Here is a 6,436-nt window from a genome sequence, read left to right on the forward strand (position 1 = left end):
ACGGTTTCTACCCACCTCTACTCGACTCCGCTAATTACTTACGTATCCTCTACCCCAATTCGTGAACCAACTCCTTCGTCCTGCACCCTATGCGCCCAGCTCCACCGTACACCGCCCATTCTAACGTACAGCTCTCCCTAGACCCGAGTGAGCCTGGCCTCCCTTGACACGCAGAGGCTCCAGAACCGTCCCCGCCTGCACATGCCATCGTGGGCTGCAGAAAGGTGACAGATCCCGCCCCGCCTCTGGCCGGGAGAGCACAGACCTCTGGGCAGAGGGCTGAAATCCCCAAGTCTGTCCAAAGTGTGACACGGGCTCTAGACCCGAGGGAGACTCCACCTCCAGGGTAAACCTGATCTGGCTCTAGACGGGCTCTGAACCCTGCCTGGGGGCCTTCCCCACCAAGGGCCGAGCCCTGGAGCTCAGCCCACGCCGCCCTCCGCAGACCCTCCGCTCGGTGTCCTCGCCACGCCCACCCCAGCTGGCCCTCCTCCCACCCCCCTTCCTAACGCTCCTGAACCTGCAGGCGCCGCCCCAGCCTCCTCACGCCCACCTCCATCCCCCCACCCCCGCACTCTGGGCCAAAGCCATCACCCTCGACAGGCCTGCTGGTGGCACCATCCCGCTCCAGCACCTTCCAGGGCTCCCTGCTACCCTGGGAACACAGCCCAGCTCTGGTCAGCCTCCGGGCCTCCGTAACCGGACACGACTTCCGCCTGCCCACTCTGGCCACGCCAACTCCTCAGACAGGCCCCACTCAGCCTGCCCACCTCAGAGGCCCACCGGCTCAGGGCCCACCAGGGGGGTCCCTCAATCGCCTGTGGCATCTGCATCCCCTGGGCCCCAGTCAGGGGCTCCCGGCCTAAAGGGCAGCCCCCAGTCCCAACCACGGCGTCGTGTGGGGACCACCCAGGGCTGGGAGCTGGCTGAGGCCCCCCAGAAGGCCAAGAACAGGCTAGCTGTGGCCGCCTCAGCCTCAGGCCTCGGCCCAAGGGCAACAGCGGTTGGTTCCGGGTTGGTCTGGGAGGCGACGGCAGGTCAAGCCACCCGCACAAGTATCCGCTTCAACCCGGTCCAGCAGGGGCTGGGAGGACTCAGAATGGACCCCAGGCCGGACTCGCCTGCAGCCATTGCTGGTCGGGGGGCGGGGGGAGGCGGGGCCTGGACCCAGCCGAAGGCCAATCTCTGACCTGCCCACCATCCTGCCCCACCACAAGGCTGCGGACCTGGGCAGGGACGATGGTGGCATCGCTCCTTCCTGCAGGCCCAGCCCACCAGGCCCACCTTGCGCCACAGGGGTCCCTGGGGAGACCAGGAAGGGCCAAGAGGGTGGTCAGGCAGGGAGATACAGAGTGACGGACAGGACGCAGCAGGCACTCTGCCTCGGTGGGGGGGCACGTGCTGGGGACTACTCAGCCCCTGTCCCCAAGGACCTCAGGAAAAGCCTTCCTTGATGCACACAAGGGGGCCTTCCCACACCCGCACAGCCACAGGGGCCACATCTGGCAGACAAGAAACATCCTTTGTGCCTGGTGGGTGCCCGGGTGCTGCGTGCCAGCGTCTGTCCCCGAGGGTCCACAGCACCTGCTCCCGCATGCACCCCCAAAGCCTAAGCTCAGTGAGGGGCGCCAAGGAGTACCATGCCCTGGAGGAGCCACGCCAGGCCCTCCTCTGGCCCTGTCTCCCAGGCCCAGAATCCCCGTGACCCTGCCACTCACCACCCGTGACTCAGTTTCCCCCACTGTCAGAACAGGGAGGCCACCCAAGTAGGGGACTTGAGACCCGTTCTGCCCTGGGGCTATGCCCCAGGATTGCTGTCCACCCAGCCGGAGCTGGAGCCCGTCTGTGCAGACGGCTGCAGCCTCTGCTGGGGGAACCTGCTCCTGGTTCGGGGTCACTTCAGGTTTGGAGTCACTACCATTGTTCCGTCGCTCAGTCCTGTCCGACTCTTTGCGACCCCAAAGACTGCAGCACCCGTCTCCTCTGTCCTTCACCATCTCCTGGAGTTTGCTCAAACTCACGTCCTACAGTTCAGTCATTCACTACAGCTGAGGCCCCCTCAACGCATGGGGTGTGCCCGGGTTGGGGGAGACCAGGAGAACAAGGATTGAATTCAGACCTGACTCAGAGGAGCCCCCGGAGCCGCTGGAAGAGAAGAGCCCTCAGGTCCTGGGCGAGCAAAGCTCTCCACCACCAGGTACATGCTTTAAACAGCCCAGAGGGCCCTCCCCCCCAAAAAAAGAATCTGAAAGGTTTGGTAACAAAGTCAGAAAAAGAAAGGGTGGGACCCTGAAGTCAGGGCCTTCCCCCGCCCACCCCAAAGAATCCGACAGGTTTGGTAACAAAGTTAGCAAAAGGGTGGGACCCTGAAGTCAGGGCCTCCCCCCACTAAAGAATCTGAAAGGTTTGGTAACAAAATTAGAAAAAGAAAGGGGTGGGATTGGGAGGCCTAACTAATTCGGAGGCTAATGAGGGTTTACAGGATTACCCAGCCTAATCCTCCTACAAGCGGCCACCAGGACTCCTGGACGGGCAAGGAAACTGAGGCTGTGGGCAAGCACCCGGACCTGGGGCAGGCAGGCAGCCCCTCGGGGGGCCCAGCAGAGCCTTGGGTGAAGGACCCACCCCCCCAGAGAGGCTCCCCACCACAAGCCTTCATTCACTTGTAAATCACTCGGGCCAGCCAGGCCACCCCCTCCCCCCAAACCGCCGCCTGGGCACTATGTCCCCACCTCCTCAACGAGACCCCGGCTCCTCTCTGGGCCCAACTGTAAAATGGGGTGTGCCATCTGGGACTTGAGGGCCTGGGGGGGTAGGGCGGGGACACTCTGCAGCTCCACGCAGGGGCTCAGAGGCCAGAAGTCCAGCCTCGGGCTCAGCCCAGGTTAATGAATCACCCAGAGGCCCGTGGGGCTCAAAGTCCAGCCCTGCCGGGGAGCAGGCAGGGGAGGCTGCCACCAGGGCCTTCCTGAGACGTGCCCTGCGCCCCCAGGGACCCCTCCCTACGTGGCTCCACGTGGAGAGGGGCTCCCGGGGTGGCCGGGCAGTCCTGCTGCGGAACCTCCTCCGCTGGCCTTGACCTTTGCCGGCTCCAGCGCCATAACTTATGGTCCTGGGAGAGAGCCAGGCTGGGACCTTTGTAAATTTCACGAGGCCTCTGCAGCTCCTTCAGGAACCGGATTAAGTTTATTGATCTTTCAACTCTCTACCTGTTTCACCAACTTTCCTGCGGAGGCAGGGCCCCGGTACTCGGTCCTTCCACCCCAGGCCCGCATCTGGTGGGGGACGCCGGCAGTCCCTTAAAGCGGGGCGGGGGGGGGCCCTCTGCCCGCCCCCCTCAACCCCCCTGCGCCGCAGGGGGTCCAGGAGGCCCGGGCCCCGCCCCCCGCCCCTCCCCCGGGGCTAGTTGACATTCCCCAGCCGTAGGGAGTAATATCTTTATCTGAATGCGAATGCTAATTCGGCCCCCCCTACCCCCCGCGGCCGCCTATTCGGCGCCCCTGGAAGCGGGGGCCGCCCTAGCAGGCGCTAAAAGCGCGCGCTGACCTCCCGACGGCCTCTGTCACGCCGCTGAATGACACGCACATTCAAGCGCCGGGCCCACTTTCATTCATAAAAAAATGACATTGTTCCGGGAGGCCGCCGCCGCCGCCGCCGCAGGAAGGGGCGCAGGGGTCTCGGGGAGGGGCGGGCCGCCATCTGCCTGCGTCCAGCCCGCGGCCGCCGCCTCCCTGGCACCGCGCGCCCGCAGCCGCCCGGCTCACACCTCCCCGCGAGGCCGGGCCGCCATCAATGCGAGTCTGTGGCCGCGCCGAGGTACAAAGGAGCGGCTGTTCGGGTCCCGCCCGGGTGGGGCGTGAGCTCACCGGGCGAAGGCCTCCCTCCGAGCGGCCGCCCGGCCGGGGACCGGGGTGCGCGCAGCCCCTCGCACGCCCCGACCCTCTCCAGCGCCCCCAAAGTCGTCGGTCTCCAGGGAGGCGGGCTCCCTACGGCCGCCCCCCGGGCCTCCCCTCTCTGCCCGGCCGCCACCGGGAGCCTGGCAGAGCGCGTGCCGGGCGTGGGCACCCGGAGCGCTCGGCCGGGGGGCGGTGCGCGCTTGCACCTCGGGGGGCCCGGCGCGTGTGCGGGGCGGGGACCGGGGCCAAGACGCGCTTCAGACCCTCCGCTGCCCGTGCTCCACCGGCCCTTCTTGCCGACCTCGACGTCCCGCCGAACCTTGGTCGCCAAAGGGGGACGACAGCCCCCCGCCGCTCGGGCATTCGCGCTAACCACTTCCCAGCCCGGCCTGGCGCCCCAGGGGGGCAGTCATCTTCACTCGCGGGGCGTGAGAGCTGGGATAGAGAGAACGGAGGCACTAGAAGGTGTCCCCCGGACATGCAAGGCCACTGAGGGGCTGGGGCCCAGCCGCGGGCTGACGCACTTTCATACCCTCCCTTCACAGTCCAGAGTCGGCTTTGACTGCAGCTGGCCGTGAACTGGGGCCCGAGGGGGCTGGGGAAGCGGCACCTACAGCAGGAACTTTCCGTCAGTGTGGACCCCGCAGAACAATGGGAATCGTGGAGACGCGGCCTCCAAGCCCTCCCGACGGCGCCCGGGGGGCAGGCTGCGCCCGGCTGGGGAGCGGCGGGGGGCGGGGAGCGCGGATGCCACCGCGGTGCCCAGCTCGCCGCCACAGCCTCGTACTTGGGTGGCAGCCCTGCGGCTCCAGACGCCCCACAAACTGCCGCGCCAGCTCTGGCCCCGATCCCCGGGGAGGGCGGGCGGCAGAAACCCGGACGCCCGCCCCGCGATGCCAGCGCAGAGCGTGCCCTGGGGCCCACTCAAGACATCCAGCGCCCCACACCCACCTCGGCGCCCGTTCCCCGGCCCTGCCGCCGCCGCCCGCCGGGTCCCCGCGTACCTGCCGCTCTCCGTGCAACGCGGGGCTCCAGGCCCGGGGACCCGAGGACGGCGCCGGTCATGACCGCCACTGCCACGCAAAACGCGAGGGCGCGAGCCGGGGCGCCCATCGCGGGGGCGGGGGGTGCGGCGTCCTCAGGCGGCGCACGCCAGCATGCTGCCCCCCATGGCCCGGCTCTAGCACCGGCGGGAGGAAGGCGCCGCTGCGGAGTCTGCGGGAGGAAGCAGGCAACTCGTTACGCGGGCGGGCCGGGGCGCGCAGGGGCGGAGGCGGCGGTGGCCGGGCTCCCGCGCCCCGGCCCCTCCGATCCCCGGCCGCCCCGCCCGCCCGCCGCCGCCGCCGCCGCCGCCGCCGCCGCCGCCGCCCAGAGCTCCCGGGCCGCCTGGCGCCGGCCGCCGCCTCCCCACCGCGGTCCCTCCTCCCCCTTCCCTCCCTGGCTGCTGCAGAGCCCTCCCAGGGCGGCGACGGCGGCGGCGGCAAACTTTCCAGAGCGGGAAGCCCGCGCCCCGGCCGGGCCCCACCGCAGACACCGCTTGGGATCCGAGCCCGCCGCGCGCTCCGGACCCCTCGCGCCCGCCGGGTCCCACGCACCGACCTGGCGGCCCCGGGCGCCCGACTCTGAGCGCGGCTCCCGATCGCGCCCGCCGCGCGCCGGCCCAGCGCCTGCGCCTCGTCCCTCCGGCCGTCCGCTCGGCAGTGCTTGGTGGGCCCGGCCGAGCTGGACCGCGCGGCGTCAGCTGCCGGCGTCAGCTGCCCGCGCCGCCGCCGCCACCGCGCACTGAGCCCGGGCGGCCGGGCGCGCGGCAGCCAGTGGGGCCGGCCCGCTCCCGCCCCGCCCCGCCCCGGCCACGCCCGCCCCGGCTCGCGGGGCGCGGGGAAGCGCCCCTCCCCGGGGGCGGTCCGGGGGCGGGGCCGCGCCGGCGAGCCCCTGCCCGCGGAGGGGATTAGAGGGGCGGGGCGGGGGCGCCCGGCGGTCTCGGAGGGCGTGGGAGCTGGCTCCTCCGCGAGGCCTCCAGTCTCACCGTCGGGCCCCCCCCCGCACAGAGAGGCCGAGCGCGGGTTTCTCTGCACAGCGCCCTGTCCCGGTGGCCACCGGGCCGCCGACCAGGGGCTCAGGCCCGGGGAAGGCTGGATGGAGAGGGGGCGTAGAGAGGGGTGGTCTCTGCGGGTGAGACTTGTCAGGGAGGCTTCACCGAGACGGAGCCGCACAGGCTAGGCCCCGGGGCGTGAGCAGCCCAGAAAGCCTGCAGCCTAGGCCAGTTCGGCCTGCCGCCTGGGGTTGGGATGCTAGGGGCCTGCTGCTGCATTTATGAAGCGCCTGCTGAATGCTCGCAGAGCTCAGCTGCCTGAGTTCCCGGCCAGAACGGTTCCCCAAGCACACGGCACCCCAGGGAGGAGTTTGGAGACAGGGTGCTCGCTGTGAGACAAGGTGCTCGCTGTGAGAATGCAGGGCCGGGCTGGGCGGCCCAGGTGCAGGACCCCGACTCTGGGGCTCTGAGGAAGGCCGCGGTGGGGAGCTGGTGGCAAAGCCTGAGA

The sequence above is a fragment of the Capra hircus genome, chromosome 6, assembly GCF_001704415.2.
Source record: "Capra hircus breed San Clemente chromosome 6, ASM170441v1, whole genome shotgun sequence".
NCBI classification, from domain to species: Eukaryota; Metazoa; Chordata; class Mammalia; order Artiodactyla; family Bovidae; genus Capra; species Capra hircus.